The sequence below is a fragment of the Dasypus novemcinctus genome, chromosome 7 (genome assembly GCF_030445035.2).
Source record: "Dasypus novemcinctus isolate mDasNov1 chromosome 7, mDasNov1.1.hap2, whole genome shotgun sequence".
Taxonomy (NCBI): Eukaryota; Metazoa; Chordata; class Mammalia; order Cingulata; family Dasypodidae; genus Dasypus; species Dasypus novemcinctus.
Genome location: NC_080679.1, coordinates 101,369,312 through 101,396,397, shown reverse-complemented (window position 1 = coordinate 101,396,397; position 27,086 = coordinate 101,369,312). Strand labels below are relative to the sequence as shown.

Below are 27,086 nucleotides of genomic sequence, written 5' to 3'. Positions count from 1 at the left end.
TGTGTAGATGTGGGCACATTATTTAATCCCTGTGTTTCAGGTACCTTATCTATAAATGTAAATGATAATAGCATATTTTTGGGTTGTTGTCAGGATCAAATTAATACTATTTAGAACTCAATAAATGTTAGCTTTTATTACTGTATAATAGAGAAACTGGGCAGGATCTCAGACAAAGCTACCTTTAAATAGCCCCTTGCCTATGCGTGGCCCAGGGCCCCAAGGTTCTGCAGGAAGGTCAACCATGAGTCTTTGTCATGGGGATACTGAGTGAACTGAGTTTCCTCAGTACCCTGGGGCCCTCAGGCCCAGAGGCTGATAGTTCTAGGATACTCTCCCCCGCCCCCCTCCAAAGTGGTGCCTGAAGACCTGGGGGACAGCAGAGAACAATGCCAAGGAAAGAAAGGGGTGGTGGCTGGCAGGGCACGTAGTACACTTAACTACAATCATCCACACAGGCCCTGCTCTACCAACCTTATGTGGTCTGGCCCAAGGTCAGTCCTCAGCAAATTCCCCGTATCCGTGTAGGGCTCGTCAGTATAGCTGACAAGGGCAGAAGGTAATTGGCAGTCTGAGTTCCATCTCCTCCAGTATGAGAAGCTGATGCAAGAGATCTGGTCAAAGGGAGATGGATTGGGGGGTACTTTTCGAGGTATGTGCTTTCTTTGTCCTTGTACAGGTGATGCTGCTGCCCAAAGTACAACAGGTTATAGAATTTGTTGAGTAGAAAGCCTAGATACTTCTTGCTGTGTTCTATCATCCACTGCAGCAGCTACAGGTACAAGGGCAGTCACTCTTTCTCTTGGGTCAGCATCACAATCACCAGACTGGTGTTGAGGAAGCTGACATTCTCCTAGATCAGTGTCTGCATGTGGTTGATATTGATGAGGTGGAAGATGAAAATCTGTGTGGACACCTGGGGTATGTAGGCAAGCAAGCAGCACTTGGACAGGACGTCAGCCACTTTCATGTCTACCTGGTTTTCAAATCAGTTCAGTGACAGAGTAATGCAGCACACCAGCATGTTGTAGTCCACCAGTGAGCTGTTGATCTGCTTCAAGAACACATGAAACTTTGCATCAGTATTGGTGTATTTATTAAATCTCATCTGCATCAATTTTGGACATTATTAACTCTCCCAGAAGGTCAGAGTAACTCTGGAACATATCCTTTGACTTGCACTCGTCCATAATGCAGTACAGGATGTACTCCAAAGGGTCTCACTTCCAGAGAAACAGCTGGCCTGCATAGGAGGTGTTCCCTTGGAGGAAACCTCCACAGCCTGAGCTTGCAAAAACCTAGAAGACGACTCAGCTGGCTACTTCTTCATGATGTGTGGCATGCAAGTTAATTAGGTCTCTTCCCATTATACACCAAACTCCTGTCTGTGGTGAGGACAGCTTCCACTTTGAGGATGTGGACTTGAAAGAGATGGCACTGAGTTCATTCAGCTCCTAGTTGTTGAATAGCAGGTCCTTGTGCTCATGGTGGTCACTGAAATTCTGGTGAAACCTCAGAAACTATCTTCAAGGTGATGTCCAGCCTCATTCACAGTTGGTTATGACCGTTGTAGACAAGGACAGTTGCTGAATGCTTCCTCCAAATCAGCTTAAACTTTGCAATCATTCTGTGAACCTGGTTTTGCTGACACCCCATCAGCAGCATGTGGAGGACATAGAACACTTCCCATTTGTACATGATATGCATACTCTTTACTAACTGGGGGGCAGCTGGGTCCTCTTAGAAGTATGAGGCAAGCCATTCTCATCAAAATGCCTTGTTTGTGCTCAGATTACTTGTTGACCACTCACAACAGGGCATCCAGCACCAGAGCATTGTCTAGCCATGCGTATCACTCCTCCAACTCCTGAAGGAAGCTGGCTATGCCATTGACTCTGATACCTTTCCAGTCACTAGGTTGGAAAGCCACTCAACAAAGCCAGGGATGCTGAGAAGGGCCATTTGGTTGATTTCAGCTTCAGAAGTCCCCAAGCTCAAACTCTTCTATTGCTGAGCATTTTTGGCAAGAAGTATGTGCTTATCGTCATTCCCTGTAACCATCTTTGAAATGGTGACAGCCAGAATCTGGCAGAAATTAACAAGTTGCTGCTGATTGAAATTGAATTCTAAGGAACACAGATTGGGAACTTCATTTGTTTGGATCATTTCCTTTTTAAAACCTAAAATATCTTCAGTGAGGGTTGCTATTTGTAAGAATGCCTCCTTACTTGTCATCATTATAAACAGGAAGACCACAAAGTCATTCTTTTCTGCCTCTCAAGATGAAGGACAAAAGGCTATAGTATTAATACCAGTGCTTTGAATGAAAATTTATTTCTCCACCAAAAACTGAAAAATTTTTCTTTTGGTGAGGAAGTTGAAACTCAAACCTAACTTTGTGGCATGGTAGCTATGCACCTTGAAATCCAAGTAGTGCCTAATTTTATTATTTTGTATTTGTATAGTAAGCTTCCCAGGAGACATGTCAACATTTTTGAAGAGCCTGAAAGACTTCTTAAAGAAATATGAATGGCCCTGGTATCTTTAAAAACCATACAGGGGAAGCAGACTTGGCCCAGTGGTTAGGGCGTCCGTCTACCACATGGGAGGTCCACGGTTCAAACCCCAGGCCTTCTTGACCCATGTGGAGCTGGCCCATGCGCAGTGCTGATGCACACAAGAGTGCCGTGCCACGCAGGGGTGTCCCCCATGTAGGGGAGCCCCACGTGCAAGGAGTGCGCCCGTAAGGAGAGCCGCCCAGCACAAAAGAAAGTGCAGCCTGCTTAAGAATGGCACCGCTCACACGGAGAGCTGACACAAGATGATGCAACAGAAAGAAACACAGATTCCTGTGCCGCTGACAACAACAGAAGCGGACAAAGAAGAAGATGCAGCAAATAGACACAGAGAACAGGCAACTGGGGCGGGGTGGGGGGAAGGGAGAGAAATAAATAAATAAATAAATCTTTTTGAAAAAGAAAAATAAAAACTGTATAGAGAAGTGGATGCAGCTCAAGGAATTGAGCTCCTGCCTACCACACGGGAGGTGCTAGGTTTGGTTCCCAGTGCCTCCTAAAGAAGATGACCTAAAGAGAATGAGCTTATATGACAGGATGGTGCGGTTAGCTGACGCATCAAGATGATGCAACAAGTGACACAAGGAGAAAAGTATAATGAGAGACCCAAACAAAGCAGGGAACAGAGGTTGGTCAAGTGATTAGGCCCCTCCCTCCCACATGGGAGGCTCTGGGTTTTGTTCCCGGTGCCTCCTACAAAGAAGACAATCACACAACGAACAGACAGCAAGCTCAAACAATGAGGGTGTGGGAAGAAATATAATAAATCTTGAAAAACAGACAGGGAAGCGGACTTGGTCCAGTGGGTAGAGCATCCTTCTACCACATGGGAGGTCCAGGGTTCAAACCCCAGGCCTCCTTGACCCGTGTGGAGCTGGCCCATGCACAGTGCTGATGTGCGCATGGAGTGCCGTGCCACGTAGGGGTGTCCTCCCATGTAGGGGAGCCCCACACGCAAGGAGTACGCCCCATAAGGAGAGCCACCCAGTGCGAAAGAAAGTACAGCCTGCCCAAGAATGGTGCCACATACATGGAGAGCTGACACAACAAGATGACGCAACAAAAAGAAACACAGATTCCCAGTGCCGCTGATACGGATAGTAGCGGTCACAGAAGAGCACACAATGAATGGACACAGAAAGCAGACAACCGGGCGGGGGAGGCGGGGAGAGAAATAAATAAAAAATAAATCTTAAAAAAAACAACAACAAACAAACATACAAAGAATCAGGGTTAGATGTATAGGGGAGAAAGTGGACCCAGTGATTGAACAAGGATCCAAAGAGAGTGCTTTGTATACTGATTTGATCATGTAGGTGACTATTTGCCACCGAATCTCAGTGTTTGGGTAGACCTAGTTGAAATTCCCTACCAAATTGGTAAAAGGGACCAGTGGAGATGCTTTATGTGGATGATAATAATGAAAATGGATGTGAGTATTATAAAGAGATAAAAATTAGCTTTAACCCAGAAATCCAGGATTCTCTGCCCATATGTGACCCAGCCTCCTCATGTCCAGCTGTTCATCACTTCTCTTTGGCCACTCTGCTGCTGTAAACCCTACCTTCATGACCCATTCCATTAAGCCTTTAACCTTTACCACTGCCACTTTTGCTTCCACTAAATATGGCTCTACCAAAATGAAGGATGGTCAAAGCAACAAGATTGCAATTACTTCTTTTTTATTTTTAACCTATTTTAGTGATATATATTCACACTCTGTACAGTGCATCCAAAGTGTAAAATCCCTGGCTTTCAATATAACCACGGAGTTGTACATTCATCTGCACAATCAATTTTAGAACATTTTCATTACTCCTAAAAGGAAAACCCCATACCCCTTATACCACTCTATTGTTGACACTTAGCATTGGTGTGGCACTTTTTATAATTGATAAAAGAATATTAAAACATTACTGTTAACTGTAGTCCATATTTTATATTAGGTGTATTTTTCCCATATACCATCCTTTTTCATTAATACCTTATAATAGTGACATACATTTGTTATAGTTCAGGAAAGAATATTATTTATTTGTACTACTATCCACCCACAGTCATTGTGCCCAACAGGGTTCACTGTATTACATAGTCCCATGTTTTGTCCTCTAGCGTTCCTTCTAGTGACATACATGACCCTAAACTTCCCCTTTCAACTGCATTCACACACAATTCAACCCTGTTAATTATATACACAATAATGTACTGCCATCACCTCTATCCATTTCCAAACATTTACAGTGAACTAATTAGAAATCTGTACAAATTAAGAATAAGCTCCTCATTCTATTTCCTGGTAGCCTATATTCTAGATTCTAACTCTATGTGTTTGCTTATTATAATTCGTTCATATTAATGAGATCATACACTATTTGTCCCTTTGTGTCTGGCTTATTTTACTCAGTATAATATCCCCAAGGTTTATCCATGTTGTCACATGTATCAGGACTTCATTCCTTTTCACAGCTGAGTAATATTCCATTATATGTGTAGGCCATGTTTTGTTTATCCATTCATCAGTTAATGGATATTTAGATTGCTTCCATCTTTTGGCAATTGTGAATAATGGCACTATGAACATTGGTGTGCAAATGTCTGTTCGTGTCCCTGCTTTCTGTTCCTCTGGGTGTATAGCCAAATTGCCAGATCATATGGCAATTCTATACTTAGCTTCCTGAGGAACAGCCAAACTGTCTTTCACAGCAGCTACACAATTTTACTTTCCCACCAGCAGTGAATGAGTGTTCCTATTTCTCTACATCTTCCAACACTTGTAGTTTCTGTTGTTTTTTAAGATATAGACCATTCTAGTAGGTGTTAATGATACCTCATTGTGGTTTTTCTGGGCATGTTGAGCAACTTTTCATGTGCTTTTTGGCCATTTGTATTTCCTCTTTGGAAAAATGTGTGTTCAAGTCTTTTGCCCATTTTTAAACTGGGTTGCCTTTTTATTGTCGAGTTGAAGGATGTATTTGTGTAGTTGGATATTAAACTCTTATCAGATATGTGGTTTCCAAATATTTTTGCCCATTGAATAGGCAGGCTGCCTTTTTACTTTCTTGAAAAGTCCTTTGAAGCACAAAAGTTTTCCATTTTTAGCAGATCTCTCCATTCATCTCTTTTTTCTTTTATTGTGCTTTGAGTATAAAGTCAAAGAAATCATTGCCTACCACAAGATCTTGAAGATGCTTCCCTACATTTTCTTCTAGTAGTTTTGTGGTCCTGGCTTCTATATTTAGGTCTTTGATCCATTTTGAGTTAATTTTTGTATACAGTGTGAGATAGGGGTCCTCTTTCATTCTTTTGGATATGGATATTCAGTTCTCCCAGCATCATTTGTTGAAGAGACTTTTCCCTCCCAGTTGAGTGGACTTGGCATCCTTGTCAAAAAATGGATTGACCATAAACATGAGGTTCAGTTTTTGAACTCTCAGTTCTATTCCATTCGTCAACATGTCTGTCTTTATACCAGTACCATGCTGTTTTGACCACTGTAGCTTTATAATATTCTTTTAAAAAAGTATTTATTTTGTTTATTTCTCTCCCTTCCCCCTGTTGTGTACTCTCTCTGTCCATTCACTGTGTGTTCTTCTGTGTCCGCTTGCATTATCCAGCAGGACTGGGAAACTGCGTCACTTTTTTGTTATGTCATCTTGCTGCGTCCGCTCACGGTGTGTGTGGCGCCGTTCCTGGGTGGGCTGCACTTATTTCACGTGGGGCAGCTCTCCTTGCGGGGCGCACTCCTTGCACATGGGGCACCCCTATGCGGGGGCACCTCTGCATGGCACGGCACTCCTTGCGCGCGGCAGCACTGTGCGTGGGCCAACTTACCACACAGGCCAGGAGACCCTGAGGATCGAACCCTGAACCCACCATATAGTAGACAGATGCTCTATCAGTTGAACTACATCTGCTTCCCTGTAATATTCTTTAAAGACAGGAAATGGAGGCCTCTAACTTTGTTCCTCTTTTCCAAGATGATTTTGGCTCTCTGGGACCCCTTACCCTTCCAGATAACTTTGATAATTTGCTTTTTCTTTTCTGCAAAGTAGACTTTTGGAATTTTGATTGGGATTACATTGAATCTGTAAATGATTTGGGTAGAATTGACATCTTCTAATCCATAACCAAGGAATGTACTTCCATTTATTTAGTCTTCTTTGATTTTTTTAAATAATGTTTTGTAGTTTTCTGTCTATAAGTCCTTTAAATCTTTGGTTAATTTTTTTCTGAGGTATTTGATTCTTTAATTTCTATTGTAAATGAATTTTTTTCTTGATTTTCTTCTCAGATTGCTCATTACTGATGTATAGACACACTACTGATTTTTGTGTGTTGATCTTGTATCTTACAACTTTGCTAAACCCATTTTATTAGCTCTAGTAGCTTTGTTGTAGATTTTTCATATGTACTTCTTTTTTGTAAACTAAAAATTAAATATATGGCTAAACTCAGAGGAAAAAAAATTGAAAATATCCAGGTGTCAAAAAGGAAGATAAAAGCAGAATGGTAGGTTAGGACCTGACAATGCTGTGGTTACTCCAGGGGAGATAATATAATGGTTTGAGTGTTAAAATTATGAGAGACAAGATGTTCAGCCAATGTCAGGTTGGGTGTTGGGACTGAAACTTCAGCATAAAACTTATACTCTCAAAAAATGATATCCTTAATGCAAAGATGGACTGGAACAAAATCTGTTAGAAGAGATAAACAATAAGAATTCCTATCATTGCTTGAGTTTTTTGATAAACAAAAAGTCTCCACTGGTGATTAGAAACCCCAGGTGGATCTGGAGTTCAAATTTATACTTTGCACATTTTCCAGGAACTCCCCCACTTGAGAAATTAGCTTAAAAGTTAGTCCTGGACAAGTGATACTTCTGAGGCTCTGGGAAAAAGCAAAACTATTAATGCCACAGGGATTCCTGGAGGAAAAAAAGACTAACATGAAATATGCTCACAATGTAAAATTTCAAAATCTACAAGGTGAAATTCACCATAAGGAAAAGGCACAATACACTATAAACACAATATCAGACTGTCAAGAACATGAGATAATAGAATTAGAATGTGAAACAATTTTTAAAGCTTTATAGCACTTAAAATAATTAAATATGATGAAAAAAAAGACACTTGAGTAAGTATAATAGCAAGTACCTAGATCCCTACACCTAAGAGTTAGAGAACTCACAGCCATCTTAGCACATACCAAACTACTAAAATCACGCAACCACATTCTTTGATCATAATGCAATCAAAATAGAAATCTATAACCAAAAAAGGTAACTCCAAACTTCCCCGTGCTTGGAAATAATTCACAGGTTAAGGAAGAAATTTTAATAAATATTAAAAAGTATTTTGCTATGAAAATGAAAATATATCAAAATTTGGTGAGTGCAGCTTATGTAACACTAAGGAAATTTTATATAATGCATTTAATAGAACTTAGGAAACACTGAGAATTAGTGAGCTAAGAACCCAACTCAGAAAGTCGGAAAAAGTGGAGTGGGTTTAGCTTAGTGGTTCAGTGCATGCTTTCTATGTTTGAGGTTCCGGGTTCAATGCCCAATACCTCCTCTAAAAAATAAAAAATAAAAAAAAGGTTTTAGCAATTTATATGACAAATGTCAATATTTAACAGTATGTTATCTCCAAAATTGTATTTTTAATCATTAAAGAGTAAAGCATATAGATTGAATTATCTTGTGATGTAAAATATTAATTTTGTGATTTGCGGAGTTATTGGTTTTTAAAATGTGGCTTTTTTTAAGGATTTTAGCAAATTAACACTAAACCATGTTCTTTGTGGCTTCCGGGTTAAGTATATGGAAATAGTATATAATTCATTGAAAAAAATCTTGTTAATTTGGTTATTGTTAATAAATAAAGTAAAAATTATGCCATTGCTCTCAGATAACCAAAACTGCCTAAATTAGAAGAGATTAAGATAGTTTCCCAGAACAACTGGGAAAATTCATGTCGCATGGGGAGATTATAATTTTTAAATCCTTCAAAGTATGCTAAAGAAAAATGCTTAGGTGCCTCATCCAATCACTATAATATACTGTACTCAATTATTAGAAAGACCAACAACTAAAGTCACCACATATTTATTATGTACTTTCAGGCTAGGGCTTGCTGGAAAGTTATAATTTAGTTGAAGGAATAAGACAAACTTGTCAAATCTTAAATAATAACCAAAGATACAAAGAAGAGATTGTGTTTGTTTCCTAAAGCTGCTATAATAAAATACTACGAACTGGATGACTTAAAAACAACAGAAATTTATTCTCTGACAGTTCCAGAGGCCAGAAGTATGAAATCAAATTGCTGGCAGGACTGTGCTTACTGGGAATCCTCTAACAGGAAGCATACTTTCTTACCTCTTCCAGATTCTGGTAGCCCCAAGAGTTCTGGGATTCTGGCAGCATAACTCCATTTCTGCCTTACTTTTTGCATGGCATTCTCCCCTCTGTGCCTGTGTCAGTGTCTCTTCTTGTAAGAAAACCAATCATATTGAGTTAGGGTCTACTCTATTTAACTTGATTATATCTGCAGATACCCCATTTCCAAATAAGGTCACATTCTGAGATACAAGAGGTTACTATGTCACCATATCTTTTTGGAGGACACAATACAACCCACAACCCATTAATTAGCTAAGTAATTTGAAATCTTTAGTATAGGAAATCAGGGCTTTTGGTGTCAGGTTGATCAGATTGCCTTCAAGGAGAAAACAGTATTTGAGCCAAGTTTTGACTGACCAACAGAAGAGAGAGATTAAAAAACAAAAGGAAGTTGGAGTCAGAGCATTGAAGATCAAGAGTGTCACCAAAAGCCATCAGGACATCATTTCATAGCTGTACTGGTGAACCACAGAAACAGATATGCAGCTGAACCTGCAAATTTGAGAGATGAAACAGCTTCTTATTTGTACAGACATTTGGAAAGTCCATGAATTTTTGGTAGCTATTAAGCAGCCCTAGGCCTGGGGCAAAAATCAACCCTAGTCATAAACTGTAGATTGATTTTATTTTAAAGTATTCTATACTTGAGATGTTTTAATGACATATTCATATAGAAAGACTTCTTCATTAGTAGCACTTCCAAACTAGATAAGACAGGTAAGAGCTAAAGTGTAATTTTCTTTTAAAGTTTAGAGCCTATTAAGGTTACCATCCCTATTATGTGTAGCAGGGACTCAGATACTTACCTCTTTTTATTAGATTTCTTTTTCAGAAAGAATCTTAAAGGGTATGTGTATTAGCCAAAAGGGATGCTAATACAAAGTACCAGAAATCTGTTGGCTTTTATAGAGGGTATTTATTTGGGGTAAAAAAAACTGCAGATACAAGGACATCAAGAGAATAACTCAATGTTACTTCCTAACCCAAAATCAGTAGCCACATGTTGCACAAGATGGCAGGGGTGTCTGCAAGTCTTCAGCCTTCCTCCTTCCTCTTAAAACTCCATGGTCCCAGCTCCTTCAATCTCAGCTGTAAGTTAGAGGGCTTGTCTCTCTTTCCCGGGCATTTTCAGCCCTGCATACTATCAGGTGAATGGCTCATCTCTCTTCCCGGGCCTCTGCCTTGTCTATGAAGCTGTCTCTCTTCCTCTGTGTTCTACTGTGTATCTACTTCTGTGTTCTCCTTGGGTGAATTCCATTTATATAGCCCACAAAGGGGGTGGGTCCTCAAACTGAGTTACCCAAATGACATTGTTGAATTAAAGCCCTAATCTTAAAATAATTTAATCAAAAGCATCCCACCTGAATCTAATATAATCAAAGGGTATCATACCCAGAGGAACAGACGAGTTTACAAACATAATCAAATATCTTTTCTGGAATTCATCAATAATATCAAACCTGCTACAGTATGTATGAATATATATATTTTTTTTTAAGTTTATTTCTCTCTCCTTCCCCCCCCCCAGTTGTCTGCTGTCTGTGTCCATTCGCTGTATGTTCTTTTGTGACCGCTTCTATCCTTATCAGCGGCACCGGGAATCTGTGTTTCTTTTCGTTGCATCATCTTGCTGTGTCAGCTCTCCCTGTGTGTGGCGCCATTCTTGGGCAGGCTGCACTTTCTTTTGCACTGGGCAGCTTTCCTTGTGGGGCACACTCCTGCCCGTGGGGCTCCCCTACGTGGGGGACACCCCTGCGTGGCACGGCACTCCTTGCGCGCATCAGCACTGTGCGTGGTCCAGCTCCACACGGGTGAAGGAGGCCCGGGGTTTGAACCACGGACCTCACATGTGGTAGGCGGACGACCTATCCATTGGGCCAAGTCCGCTTCCCTGAATATATTATTTTTACTGCAAAGTATTTCTAGACCTGTTCATAAGAATTTTCAAAACTAAATTGTTAACAGCCTATTTAGTATTATTTTTAGTAAGTTATGTTAGTGGGTATATTCTTAAGGAAATTATTCAAGACTTTTTCTTTTTTAAAATATTTTCTTTGTATTTAAACAGAGAATATGATGCTAGAAGAGCTTTTTTCCCTCCACTAAGTAAAGGACAAAAAAATTGAAATTCTGAGATGAAACAGGCATGTTTCTAGTTTTCTAGGATTTTAGGATAACATTTTGATTATCCACTTTTAACTTAGTGTTCTCTTTTTTTGCCACAAGAATTTATCTTCATTAATTTATTGTTGAAGTCCTATTTACTATAGGTTTAAAGTTCTTTTCTAAACCATTACATCTTGGTATTATCTTTTAAAATTAGAATTATAGACTTAGAATGAAACTCAAGTATTTGAAACTTATTTTTATAAACACTAATAATGAGAGTCTGGTAATAGTGTTCATAAATGCTTAGAGTGCTGTTTTGCAGTCTGTGGATCTTCTGCATTAGAATCATCTGGGATGTTTGTAAAACTAGAGAATCCATGGCTTCAGCCTTGTTTTATTGAATCAGAATCTCTGGACATGGCCCCTAGTAATCTCCATTTTAAAGTAGTTCTTCTGGCTATTAAGTGCATTGTAGTTTGAGTTTCACTACACGTATCATTTACATCATCCTTAGATTCGTGTAATCTAAAACATTATATTGTTTTTAAAGGGTATTTTTGGGGGTAAAATAAGTGTATGCCGTGGAAGTTTTGAAGTCATTTTAAATATTTAGTAGTCAGATTAACAGATGTCTCAGTAGTATTCGTTGACATCTCAAGACAGTATTTTGTTGGAGTTTGTGTTCCATTACTTAATCTATAGAATCTAAACTGAATAACTGCAGTGAGATTCTTCCTTACACAGAAGTAGAGATATCCTTCCTTAATCATTTTTAAAAAGACCTAGGACCTGGACCCACCTCATACCAATTTTTACAGAATATCTAAAGAAGAAAATGAGTCTCATTATGTTTTTTAAATGCCTGAAACGTTTTTAATATGCATCTATGATTGAAAAACAAAGATGTACACTAAATCTTCAACCAAAAAGAAAAGTGATTTTAGTAATCCAGCAACCTTTATGTTTGTCTTGAAAATCCATAGTATTCAAAGCCACATATTGAAGATATAGCACAGTAGCATCCATAGTCTGTTTTCCTAACTGCATAATCTCAGACTGATTAAAAATATGATCAGAGGAAATTACAGTCAGGTTCTTTCTACAAAGAATATTCGTCGGGGGTAATTTTATGTCTATGTATTCTTCTCAGAGGCAGTTTCTCTTGAAAGGCTTTTTCTGCTAAGCTTTGCTATGTCTCTGTAAATTACTGATTGGGCAGTTTAACTGATAAGCAGAATAAAATTTTGACTTTTTCATATAAGACAAAATATAATCACTGAACTAATGAGTCCTAGGAATTTGGTTCTTTTAGGCAATTTACATTAAATCAAAAATATATTATTATAATTATCCATTTTAATTAGTATGGAGTCATACTGGACATGAATCTATGTATTTCTAATTATATTTATACAAATTTTGCATAGAAAATAGGTAGCCAGATAAATTTAATACTATATAGAGTTTCTGACATTATGATATAGGTCAAAACCAATGTTCCATGGAATTTTGGGTTCTTCTAAAGGTGAAATTTCAATATTATTGTTGTTTATTTACATAAATAGGTCCTATAAAACATTACCTTGTCCAAACTTATTAAAGAATAATTGCAATATATATTTTTATATTTAAAATAAATAGAATAATATTTGTAATGTCAAATTCATGATGTTGTCTTATCATTATATTGTTTTATTGTTTCTCTTTTAGATGTTCATTGAAGACATCGGTTTCTATGTATGGGAAGTACATGTTGAAGGTTTTCTAGTTTACACACAAGCTCTTTAAAAGTTAGACACACAAGGTAAGTAATACCTATAGCCTCATAAATAATTTCATTTCAATATTTAGGGTTGCCAGATTGTAATTTGACTTGCATAACCACATTCATACACATTCAGACATATTTTGGGGTCCTAATACCATCTTTGCTAGTGGAGGGTCTTGCCTCTGTGTTGATGGCTTCTGAATAGTCAAGGTAGTAGTTGCCGAAGGTTGGGGTAGCTGTGGCAATTTCTTAAAATAAGACAATTGTGAAGTTTGCTGCACTGATTGACTCTTCTCACAAGAATTCTCTATAGCACATGATACCATTTGATAGCATTTTTCCCTCCATAGAACTTCTTTCAAAATTGCAATCAATCCTCTCAAACCCTACTTTTCAACTAAGTTCCTGTAATATTCTAAATCCTCTGTGGTCCTTTCAACAATGTTCACAGCAGCTTTACCACAGATAGATTCCATCTCAAGAAACCTCTTTACTCACCCATAAGAAGCAACTCCTTATCCATTAAGTTTTTTTAGGAGATTGCAACAATTCAGTCACATCATCGGGCTCTACTTCTAATTCTAGTTCTTTTGCGCTTCCCACCACATCTACACTTACTTCTTCCTCTGAAGTCTTGAACCCCTCACAATCATCCAGGAGGGTTGGAATTAACTGTTCCAAATTCTTGTTAATACTGATATTTTGACCTCTTCCCATGAATCATCCATATTCCTAATGGCATCTAGAATTATGAATCCTTTTCAGGTTTTTTTCTTTCATTTAGCACAATTTTTTTTCTTTTACACTTGATGGAAAAATATTAACATATCACTATTCTCTACAGGTGATCATTTTTTTAGGTGTGTTTTTGCACATATACCACCCCATTATTAACATCTTGTAATATTAACATACCATTGTTGTAATTCATGGAAGAAAATTCTTATGTTGGTACTATTGACCCACTCATCTACAACAGGGCCATTGTAGGGTTGTTAATGGGTCTAATTTTAGTATTATTGTGTCTCAGGGAATAAGGAGGTCCAAGGAGAGGGAGAGGGACAGAGGAATGGCCAGTCAGTAGAGCGGTCAGAACATATACAACATTTATTAGTTAAGTTCACTGTCTTATATGGGCATGGTGTGTGGCACTCCAGAACAGTTACAGGAGTAACTGATCACATATCACTGTAACAGATATAATAATGAATAAGTTGGAAATATTGTGAGAATAACCAAAACGTGACACAAAGACATGAAGTGGGCACATGCTGTTGGAAAAATGGTGCTGATATACTTGATGAATGCAGGGTTGCCAAAAACCTTCAATTTGTAAGAAAAATTTTAATCTGTGAGGTGCAATGAAGTAAAGTACAATGAAACAAGTTATCCCTGTACTTTAAATAATGTTTCATATCAAGCGGGGACCATGGATGACTGAAGAATATGAAGCCCGTAAATAGGAACTGTTTTAATGTTGCCATAAAATTTTGCCTCTGAAAAAAATCTACATTTGCCACTCTCTGGGTCAAATAAAATGATTTACCTTCTAGGACAGTACATTTTTTTCTTTTTTTTTTCTTTTTTTTTCTTTTAATTCTTTTAGAATGCAAGTACTAGAGCTTATTTTTTCCTCCCTAATTTGTATTAGCAATTTGGTGATTTTCCTAGTTTTCTCTGATGACTATTATTGATAGAAAAGACTTCTCTCGTAAAGATAAGTGATATTACTTATTTATAATTTGTTTTCAGTAGTTCTGTATGGTGAAGTTGGTTACTTGGAACAACTATTGTTTTCCTGAATTGTAATTATTAGGCCATTATTTTTATAGTCTCTTCACTCCCATAGTCTAAAACAAACCTTTCAGATTAAAAAAAAAAAAGGCTGTTTAAATAGACCTTTCTGGGAAACGGACTTGGCCCAGTGGTTAGGGCGTCTGTCTACCACATGGGAGGTCCGCGGTTCAAACCCCGGGCCTCCTTGACCCGTGTGGAGCTGGCCCATGCGCGGTGCTGATGCGCGCAAGGAGTGCCCTGCCATGCAGGGGTGTCCCCCGCGTAAGGGAGCCCCACGCACAAGGAATGCGCCCCGTAAGGAGAGCCGCCCAGCGCGAAAGGAAGTGCAGCCTGCCCAGGAATGGCGCCGCCCACACTTCCTGTGCCGCTGACGACAACAGAAGCGGACAAAAGAAACAAGACGCAGCAAAATAGACACAGAGAACAGACAACCGGGGGAGGGGGGATTAAATAAATAAATAAATCTTAAAAAAATAAATAAATAAATAAATAGGCCTTTCCTGTAAAGAGAATAGAGTTAATCCCACTCCTTAGTTCATATGATACTATCATCATTTATCCATGCCAAGCCTTTCTTTCTTTATATATTTTATTTTATTCCCATTTTGTGCTACGCTTCTTCTGATCCACACCCAAAGGAAACAAGCCTAATGTGAAATTCTAAAATAATATCCACTTCACTGCTCTCTTGTTTTATATATATTTACATATATAATTTATTTATGTTAGAGTAGTTATAGATTTACAGAAGAATCATGTGGAAAATACAGTAGTCCCATATACCCCCTTATTATTAACACTCCTGTTATTAACTAATTTGAATTAGTATGGTGTGCCTTTGTTACAATTAATGAAAAATGTTATTAGAATTATACTATTAACTATAGTTATATTTTATATTAGTGTTCACTATTTTTGTTGTATATTCCTATGTTTTTATAAAAAATTCTTTCTAGTAACATACATACAATCTAAAATTACCATACTAACCATATTCAAATATATAATCAGTGGGATTAATTACATTCACAATGTTGTGCTACCACCTTGCATTTACCAAAACTTTTCCATTACCCTAAAAAGAAACTCTGTACAATTTATGCATTAACTTCCAATTCCCTACCCTATCCTGACCCCTGATATCTTGTGTTTTTGTTTCTCACTCTCTGAACCTGCTTATTCAAATTTTTTCATATCATTAAGATCATATATTATTTGTCCTTTTGGGTCTAGTTTATTGCACTCAACGTGATGTCTTCGGTATTCACCCATGTTGTTGCGTACATCAGAACTTCAGTTGTTTTTACGACTGAATAATATTCCTAATATTCCATTGTATGTATATACCTCATTTTGTTTATCCAGTCATCTGTTGATGGACACTTAGGTTGCTTCTACCTTTTGGAAGTTGTAAATAAAGCAGCTATACACATGGGTGTCCAAATACCTGTTTGGAAGCCTGCTTTCGACATCTTTTGGGCACTAGCTCTATTGCTAGAAGTGTGTCTGCAGGGTAATATGGTAAATTCTATACTTAACATTCTGAGGAACCACAAAACTGTTTTCCACAGCATCTTCATCATTTTATATTCCTGCCAACATTAATGAGTATTCATATTTCTCCATATCCTCTCAAATACTGCTATTTTCCTTTTTTTTTGTAATATTAATATTAGAGGCTTTATTCTCAAAATCTATGGGATACAGTTCCCTTGGATTTTGTTTTCTTTAATTTAAATAGGAGGTATAGAAGGGCTTAAGTGATCAAATTTTCCAAATACAAAGTTGATAGAAAATAAAATATTAAACCCTGTTTCATACTTTTATAAAAATCTGTCATAAAAGGGAAAGAAGGCAATTAAGTTTTGTCTAAATATATTAACAACAACTAGTGCTAACCTCATTGAGGGAAGGGGCTCTCTGAATTTCTCCTTTGCTCCTTCCCCTACCTCCTGCTGACACTGACCACCAAAATATTCAAGTTCTCAAGGAGTTCCAAGTCTGAGACTGGAATGTACATGGGACGCAGCTGCAATGGATGGAGAAGGCAGAAACAGCCACTGTGGTGAGCTCAGGGGACCCCCTTCCCTCATCCAGATCCCACTGTTTGCCTTGATGAGCCTCTACCCAGCTTCTCTGAAGGAGGAAGGATTGACTGAGGGAGAATATGGGGGAGGGGAGGAGTAAATCAAACACGTCCTATAAACTGTACTCATGTAAGATGAGAGAAATATTTTGTAAGATGTTCTTTATACAATATCATTGCTGAAATGAGCAACTTTTTATAGCTAAAAAAGTCAATTAAAAAATGAAACATTTAAATTAGTTCTGTTTTTTTTCTGTTCCCCTAAGAGCTTATCTGGTATGTGGGTGGGCTGAGCTCCAAAACCAGACTGACAAGATCCACCCAAAATAAAGATTATGTGCATCAACTTCTGGGAAGATGGCATTGATCTAAGCAGGCAGGGCTCAACTCTCTCACAAAAACAATGGAAAATGGGCAAAAAACAATCTGAGGGCCTTGCTTTGGGAATCAGCAGACCAGGACAGTGCTGCACAACACCCAGAAGGGCAAGGGACAGAGAGACAAAGAACCTGAAATGACAACCGTGAATTATTAAACCCCTGTGGAAGCTGGGAACAGCACCCATCCTCCAACTGCAAGGCCTGAATAAAACCCATGGCTCACTGCAGCTGACTGAGACAGGAACAGACAACTTCCTCACGGTCAGCAGTTACAAGGGGGAAAAGGTTGGGGAATCAGGGGGTTTCTTTTGAGTGAATTCAGCAGGAGAGCCCACTTTGAGTCCTGGCTCTGGCTAGACCAAACCACAAGAAAGCAGAGATTGAAACACCTCCATAAAAAGGTGTGCTGGTGAGCGCCATCTGCTGGCTGGTCTGGTATTTGCCCGGACAAAAACTGGGCGTCACTGTGTACCCTAATTCCTGGGAGAAAACCTGCACCCCATTAATTAGTCCCTGGCCCAATTTTGATAAGATAAGCTGGGCAATTTTAAAGACTTAAAATAAGTTGAACCAAATATCAAAGGTGAAGCTCATCAATAACCCATGGAGGAGAAAAGGAACTGGTATGATGTCGTTAAGATATTGAAAGAGAATAACTGCCATACATGAATTCTGTATTCAGCAAAACTGTTCTTCAAAAATCAGGGTTTTTTTTTTCACAGACAAACAAAAACTGAGGGTTCGTTACCGAAAGACCAAAATTACAAGAGATACTAAAGGTAGTACTGAGACCTGAAAGGAAAAAACAAGAGGAAGACTTGGAGAAGAGTATAGAAATGAAGAGTATTAGGAAGTGTAAAGTGTAAAATCACAAAGTACTATATGACAACAAAAAGCCAATGGACAAAATGGATGAAGTAATGCCTTTGCAGTAATAGCATTGAATTTTAATGGCTTGAACTCCCCAATCAAAAGACACAGACTGATAGAATGGATTAAAAAAATATGAGCCATTTGTATGTTGTCTATGCGAGACTCACTTCAGACGTAAGCACGCAACCAGGTAGAAAATGAACGATTATAAAAAGATATTTCATACAAATAGTACAAAAAAGACCTGGAGTAGCAATACTAATATTGGAAAAAGTAGATTTTAAATGCAAAACTTTTATAAGCAATGAAGAAGGTCATTATATATTAATAAATGTGGAAATTCACCAAGAAGAAATAACGTTACTAAATATTTATACACCTAACCTGAATGCCCCAAGATACATGAGGCACATAACTGATAAAACTGAAAAGAGAAATTGATGTCTCTACAGTAATAATTGGAGACTTGAATACACTGCTCTCCGTATTGGATAGAACATCTGAACAGGGGATAAATAAAGAAACAGAGAGACTGTGTAATATGATAAGTTCAGTAGACCTAACAGACAACTACAAAACAGCATTGAACTACAAAGCAGTAGGATATACATTCTTTTCAAGTGCTCATGAATCCTTTTCCAAGATAGACCATATGTTGGGACACAAGACAAAGTCTCAGTAAATTTTTAAAGATTGAAATTATATAAAACACTTCCTCTGATCATAATATTTAGGAATAAACCTAGCCAAGGACATTGAGGACCTGTATTCAGAAAACTACAAAACATTACTAAAAGAAACCAAAGAAGATGAATAAATGGAAGGACATTCTGTGTTCATTGAGCAGAAGACTAAATATCATTAAGATTACAATGTGGACCATTGTCCATGTGATGAACCAGTGCTCCAGAATGTGTTCACCAGGTACAATGGATATGCCACAATGATGGAAGAGGTTGTTGATGTGGGAGGGGTGGAGTGGGGGGGTATATGGGGACCTCATATTTTTTTAATGTAACATTTAAAAGAAAATAAAGAATTTTTTTTAAAAAAGACTATTTTGGGCGCACACACACACAAAGAAATCAATTCTACCCCAACTCGATTTATTGAGTCAACGTAATCCCAATAAAAATCCCAACAGCTTTTTTTTTACAGAAATAGAAAAGCCAATTATCAAATTTATTTGGAAGATTAAAGGGCCCAGATAGCCAAAAATGTCTTTAAAAAAAGAATGAAGTTGGAGGACTCTTGCTTTCTGACTTTAAAGCATACTACTTAACTACAATGGTAAAATCAGCATGGGTACTGGCACAAAGACAGACAGATTGACCAATGGAACCAAATAAACTCAGACCCTTACTACTACAGTCAAGTGATTTTGACAAGGCAGTCAAACCATCCCATCTTGGCCAGAACAGTCTTAATTAACAAATGGGACTGGGAGAAAGAAAGAAAGAGAGAGAGAGAGAGAGAAAGAGGACCCCTATCTCATACCTTACACAAAAATTCAAAATGATCAAGGCCCTAAATATAAAAGTGCCAACCATAATACTCCTAGAAGAAAATGTAGGAAAACATCTTCAAGATCTTATGGTAAGCAGTAGTTTCTTAAACCTTAAACCCAAAGCACAAGCAACAAAAGAAAAATAGATGATGGGACCTCCTCAAAATTAAACACTTTTGCACCTCATAAGACTTGAAAAGACAGTTGTTCAAAAAAGAAATACCAGTGGCAAAGAAACACATGAAAAAATGTTCCGCATCACTAGTGATTAGGGAAATGCAAATCAAAATACAATGAGATCTCATTCCAACACCTGTTAGACTGGCCGCTTTTCAAGTCAGAAAACTAAATATTGGAGAGGATGTGGAGTGATAGGAAAGATTATTCACTGTTGGTGGGATTGTAGAATGGCACAGCCCCTATGGAGTACTGTTTGGCAGTTCCTAAGGAAGTTGAATAGAGACTTGCCATGTGACCCGGCAATTCCATTACTAGATATATACCCAGAATTGAGAGCAATGACATGAATAGACATCTGTACACCGATGTTCATAGAGGTGTTATTCATAATTGACAACAGTTGGAAACCACCAAGGTATTCATCAGACAATGAATGGATAAACCAATTGTGTTGGAATATTATGCAGCAGTAAGAAAAATTAAGTTGTGAAGCATATGACAAATTGGCTAAATGTGGTGGACATTATGTTGAGTGAAGCCAGACACAAAAAGGACAAATACTGTATGATTGCAGTGTAATGAACTAAAAATATTATGTAAATTCAGGGTATTAATAATTAGAATATAGGTCAACAGAAAATAGAATGAGGGTAGAGAATGGAAAACTGAGGATTAATCTGTGCAGAATTGGTTAAAAGGTTAATTGTAAATATTTGGAAATTAATGGAAATGGCGAGAGCACATCATGATGTTTGTGACTAGAAGAGCTATTATATGGGTATGACGGTGGTTGAATGGGAAAATCTAAGGACATGTATATTACTAGAAAAAAGCTAAAAAAAATGTAACATGGGACTGTAACATGAAATCTCCTGTAAAATATTAATATTGATGACATTACATGTATTTTACAAAATATAAATACAAATATACAAGAGCGAAGGAAACAGAATGGCAGCTATGCATAGCAGGGGAAGCATATAGAGAGATTGAGAGGTGAGGAGCTTTGTTTGTTTTTTTGTTTGTTATTATTACTGGAATAATGAAAATGCTCTAAAATGATTGAAGCCATGAATGCACAACTATGTGATTATTCTGAACATCTTTGATTATACACTTTGGATAGATTTATGCTTTATTAATATGTATCAATAAATTTGATTTGTTTAAAAACAAATAAGAAAAAAATCAATTGGCTATAAATGTGAGGGTTGATTCCTGAGCTCTTATTTGGATTGCATTCTTTTATATGCCTCTTCTTGTGTCAATATATGATATTTTGATTACTGTAGCTTTTTGTAGTTTTGGTTCAGGGAGTATGAATCCTTAAACTTCATTATTTCTTTTCCAAGATTATTTTGGCCATCTAGGACCCCTTAACTTTCCATACAAATTTAATAATTGGCTTTTTCATTTCTGCAAAGAAGGCTTTTGGAATTTTGATTGGATTGTGTTGAATCTGTACATCACTTTGGGTAAAACTGATATCTTCAAAATATTAGGTTTCCTATCCATGAACAAGGATTGTAATTCAATCTATTTAGGTTGTCTTTGATTTATTGTAACAGTGTTTTGTACTTTTTCATGTATAAGTTCTTTACATCCTTGGTTAAATTTGTTTATAGATATTGCTTCATTTTATTTGAAATTGTAAGTGAATTTTCCCTTTATTTTCTATTCAGATTGTTCCTGCATAATGTATAGAAGCACTACTGATTTTTGCACATGGATCTGCATCACCACATTACTGAATATGTTTACTAGCTCTAGTAGCTTTGTTGAGGATTTGGAGGGGATTTTCTATATATAGGATCATGTCATCTACAGACAGGGAGAGTTTTACTTCTTCCTTTCCAATTTGGATGCCTTTTATTTTTTCTCTTGTCTGATTGCTCCAGCTAGACTTCTAGTACAAACTAGAATAACAGTGTTTATGACTTGTGGGCATCCTTGTCTTATTCTTGATCTTAGACAGAAATCTTTCCATCTTTTCACCATTAAGAACAATGTTATCTTTGGATTTTTCACATAAGCCCTTTATTCATGTTGAGAAAGCTTTCTTCTATTCCTAGATTTATAAATGATTTATCAAGAAGGGTTTTTGAATTTTGTCAAATGCCTTTTTTATGTCAATTGAGATGATCCCGTGGGTTTTTTTTTCCTTCATTCTATTAAGGTGTGTTACATTAATTGACCTTTTTATGCTGAATGACTCTTGCATATCTTGGATAAATCCTGCTTGATCATGCTGTACATATATGGTAATGTGCTACTGGATTAAGTGTGCTAGTATTTTGTGAGGATTTTTGCATCTGTGTACATCAGTGATATTTGTCTCTAATTTTCTTTTCCTCTGATTCCTTTATCTGGTTTTGTTATAGGACTAATATTGGCTTCATAAAATGAGTTACGGAATATTCCCTCTACTTCAAATTTTGAAAGAGTTTTAGGATTGGTGTTAGTTTTTCTTATAAGGTTTGGTTAAATTCACCAGTGAAGCCATCTAGTCCTTGGCTTTTCTTTGTTGGACATTTTTTTGTTGTTGTTGTTATTGATTCCATTTCTTTACTTGTTTTTGGTCTCTTGAGCACATCTATTTCTTCTTGAATCAGTTTAGGTAATTTGTAGTTTTTGTGTTCTAGGAATTTGTCGATTTCATCTAGGTTATTTAATTTGCTAGCATACAGCTGTTCATAGGATTCTCTTATAGTCCTTTTTATTTCTGTGGTGTTAATAGTAATGTCCCACCTTTTATTTATGATTTTAGTTCTTTGTATCCTCTTTCTTTGTCAGTCTAGTTAAATGTTTTTTTTATTTTATTTTATTGATCTTTTTAAAGAACCAACTTAGATACTGTTGATTCTATTTTTTAAGTTCTCTATTTTTTTTTAGCCCTCTGAAATGGCTCCCTTGTCTGTTTGCTCATTGTTTTTCCTCATTGTTTGCAATCATTGTCTGCTCGTTGTTTCTGCTCATTTTCTGCTCATTGCTTTTTACTTGTTGTTTGTTTTTCTTTAGGATACACTGGAAACCAAACCCAGGACCTCCCCTGTGGGAGGGAGGCACCCAGTCACTTCAGCTACCTTTCACTCACTGCTTATTGTGTTTCTCATTGCATTTCCTCACTGTGTCTCTTCATTGCGTCATCTTGCTGCATCATATCTTGCTTGCCACACTAGCCCATCATGTAAGCTCTCTGTCTTGCTCGTTATCTTGCTCATCTTCTTTAGGAAGCACAACGAACCAAACCCAGGAGCTCCCATGTGGTAGGCAGGCACCCAGCTGCTTGAGCCACATCTGCTTCCCCAGCTTCTTTTTTAATGTAAGCTCTTTTTTTTTTCAAAGATTTATTTTTTATTTATTTAATTCCCCTCCCCTCCCCCGGTTGTCTGTTTTCTGTGTCTTTTTGCTGCGTCTTGTTTCTTTGTCCGCTTCTGTTGTCATCAGAGGCACGGGAAGTGTGGGCGCGCCATTCCTCGGCAGGCTGCTCCCTCCTTCATGCTGGGCGGCTCTCCTTATGGGTGCACTCCTTGCGCGTGGGGCTCCCCTACGCGGGGGACACCCCTGCGTGGCACGGCACTCCTTGCGCGCATCAGCACTGCGCATGGGCCAGCTCCACACGGGTCAAGGAGGCCTGGGGCTTGAACCGCGGGCCTCCCATGTGGTAGACAGACGCCCTAACCACTGGGCCAAAGTCCGTTTCCCTGTAAGCTCTTATAACTGTAAATTTTCTTCTCAGAACTACCTTTGCCTCATCCCATAAATTCTTCTATGTTGTGTTGTCATTTTCATTGTCCTCTAGATATTTCCTCATTGCCCTTCTGATTTCTTCTTTGATGCTTTGTTTAAGAGCACATTATTTAATTTCCACATTTTTTAATTTTCCATTTCTCACCTTGTTACTGATTTGTAATTTTATTCTATTGTCAGAGGAAATATATTGTATAATTTTAATATTTTCAAATTCATTGAGACTTGTTTTGGGATCTACTTATGTCTCTTCTACAATATGATGCATATACACAAGAGAAGAATGTATTCTTGCTGCTATTGGTAAAGTATATTATATATTCTGTTAGGTCTAAATGATTTATAGTTTTGTTCAAGTCTTTTACTTGCTTACTGATATCTGTGTATTAGTCAGGGTTCTCTAGGGAAATAGAATCAACAAGAGATATCTGTCAACAGGATGCGATTCTATAAGAGTCTCTCTTGCAGCCATGGGTATCCACAAGTCCAGGTTCCGCAGTCAGGCTGCAACCAGGGTCTGCAATGAAAATCCAATGAAGGTTCTTGACAAGTTGTGGGAGATGCTGGCTGTCAAAAGATGAGCTGGGAAATTCTCTCTCAATGCTGGAATCACTTCCCCTTTTAAGACATTCAGCTGATTGGGTTAAGCATCATTCCTTACTGATAGCAATCTCCCTGATTGATGTAATTATAACCAGCTAGCTATGATTTACCACGCAGTAAAGTCAATGGTAACTTAAGTCCATAAATGCCTTTGTATTACTGTTAGCCCAGTGCTTGACCAAACAACTGGGCTCAATCACCTGACCGAGTTGACACAATAGCCTAACCATCACAGTCCACCCCTTGTCACTCAGCAACTTACACATTACCTTAAACCATACTTAGTCAGTAAGTGAAAACAATAACAGACATGCGTATATATATATATTTCCACCTAACAATGTTCAACTTTCCTGCGTACAACTGGAAACACATTAATTCTGTAAAGAATAGGGTGCAAGTTCTTCGGTAATATTCACTCTCAATCTTGACATCCTCAAATATTATAACATGAAACTGTTTCAACTTGTTATAGGATAAGGAGAAAGTTTGGGGAAGAAGACAAATTCGTTTTGTGTACATATACAACCATCATCATAATGAAATAAGGAAGAAAGATTCATGACCATTCTAATCTCGTTTCTGTAACTGGTCACATGGTCAAAGTTCGTATTTATCACTACTATCTTCCGCTACCCATTCCATGTTTCCATTAACCTCAGCAAGCACTTCAGCTGGCTGTGGTTCTTTCCCTGGTGGGGTGACCCAGACTTCCATTCCCAAGATTCTGGGCCATTGTTAGTCCTGCTTGGATTGGGTTCTTGCAATTTTCCATTGACTTTAATCACAGGACATGGCAGTACTAGGAAATGCCCTAGAGGATCTCCTGTATTCCAGGCAAAATCTTCTTTACCCCCATTATGTAGATGCAGTCCTTTTTCCCCTTGATAGTCAGGGTCAATAACCCCAGCTAGTACAGTATTCCCTTCTTTGACTGTTGATTCAGAGATAAGAGGAGCCCAAAGTGGCAATTTTAGCTTCCAGTTCAATGGAATCATTGCTGTGTTCCCTGGTGACAGCACTCCTCCTTTTGGGTCTAAAACCTGTAGACCAGCAGAGTTTGAGGTTGCAGGACCAGGAAGCAAACATTTTCCTAGTGGGTCACTGGGGGTAATAGTGAGTGGGGCCAGTCCCATTTCTACCCCTTGATTCCTGGACCCATGGATCCTGGTTATGGGAAAAAAAGAGCACCATAGGGTGGATGCTGATTTAGAGCATACACAGCCTCCTGGAGAACATTGCCCCAGCCCTGCAAGGTACTGACACCTAGTTAGACTGTAATTGAGTCTTCAAAAGGCCATTCCATCATTCTATCAATCCAGCTGCTTCAGGGTGATGAGGAACATGGTAAGACCAGTGAATTCCATGGGCATGTGCCCATTCCCACACATCATTTGCTGTGAAATGGGTTCCTTGATAGGAAGCAGTGCTGAGTGGAATGCCGTGGAGGTAAATAAGACATTCAGTAAGTCCACAGATGGTAGTTTTGGAAGAAGCATTGCATGCAGGAAATGCAAACCCATACCCAGAGTATGTGTCTATTCCAGTTTAAACAAATCGCTGCTCCTTCCATGGTGGAAGTGGTTCAACATAGACAACCTGCTACCTTGTAGAAGGCTGGTCACCTCGAGGAATGGTGCCATGTTGGGGACTGAGTGTGGGTCTCTGTTGCTGGCAGATTGGGCACTCAGCAGTGGCTGTATCCAAGTCAGCCTTGGTAAGGGGAAGTCTCTGTTTTTGAGTCCATGAATAACCTCCATCCCTACCTCAATGGCCACTTTGTTCATGAACCCACTGGGCAATGACAGGAATGGCTGGGGAAAGAGGCTGAGCATTAGCCACAGAGCAGTTCATCTTATCCATTTGATTATTAAAATCTTCCTCTGTTGAAGTTACCCCTGGTGGACATTCATGTGATACACAAAAATTTTCATGTTTTTTGCCCACTCGGAAAGGTCAGTCCACATCCTCTTCCCCAGACCTCTTTTTTTTCTCTCTCTCTTTAATTTTTTTAAAAATGTTATATTAAAAAAATATAGAGGTCCCCATATAACCCCACCCCCCAACCCCACTCATCCCACATCAACAACCTCTTTCATCATCGTGGGACATTCATTGCATTTGGTGAACATGTTTTGGAGCACTGCTGCCCCACATGGATAGTGGTTTACATTGTAGTTTACACTTTCCCCCTGTCCACCCAGTGGGCCATGGCAGGACATACAATGTCCAGCATCTGTCCCTGCAGTACCACCCAGGACAACTCCAAGTCCTGAAAATGCCCCCACATCATATCTCTTCTTCCCTCTCCCTACCCTCAGCAGCTACTGTGGCCACTTTCTCCACATTAGTGCTACAGTTTCTTCCATTACTAGTCACAATAGTTCCATAGTAGAATATCAGTAAGTCCACTCTAATCCATACTCTATTCCTCCATCCTGTGGACCCTGGGATGGTTATGTCCACTACACCTCTATATTGAGAGGGGGCTTAGATTCTACATGGATGATGGATGCAATTCTCCTGCTTGCAGTTGTAAGCACTCTTCGTTCCCTGGTGTGGTGACTGACCTTCTTCACCTCCCTGTTAGCTGGCCAGGGTAGGTCCAACAAAACAGAGGGTAGGAGTTGCAAGTTTGCTGAGGCTCAGGGCCTTCCCCAGACTTGTCACCAGTTTTCCAATCATATTCCTTCCAAGTCCCTGACCATCCAACCAAACCATTGGCAACAGCCCATGAATCAGTGTAACAAATGCACCTCTGGCCATTTCTTCCAAGCAAACTGAACAACCAGGTCCACTGCTCTACATTCTGCCCACTGGGAGGATTTGCCCTCACCACTGTCCTTCAGGGATGTCCCAGAAAGGGGGTTGCAGTGCTGTAGCTGTCCATTTTCAGGTGGTACCTGCATATCGTGCAGAACCATCTGTAGACCAGGCCCGAGTTTTCTCATCCTCAGTCAACTGATTGTAAGGAATTCCCCAAAAGACCAAAGCTGTGTACTGGGAAAGAGAAGGTAACATGACAGGCGTGGTGACCATGGGCATTTGGGC

General features: G+C 38.5%; 1 protein-coding gene and 1 pseudogene across 20 annotated transcripts in view; one reads left to right on the top strand and one right to left on the bottom strand.

The window, feature by feature from the left end:
• MBD5 (methyl-CpG binding domain protein 5) overlaps window positions 1-27,086 on the top strand; it is a 438,647-nt gene that overhangs the window by 180,798 nt on the left and 230,763 nt on the right. For all 20 annotated transcript variants that reach the window (XM_058300948.2, XM_058300950.2, XM_071216443.1 and 17 more), the window contains one exon: window positions 12,802-12,895. The gene's annotated coding sequence lies outside the window, so the exon portion shown is untranslated. The remainder of the gene's footprint in view (window positions 1-12,801; window positions 12,896-27,086) is intronic.
• Window positions 447-27,080, bottom strand: LOC101445803 (short transient receptor potential channel 4-associated protein-like; annotated as a pseudogene).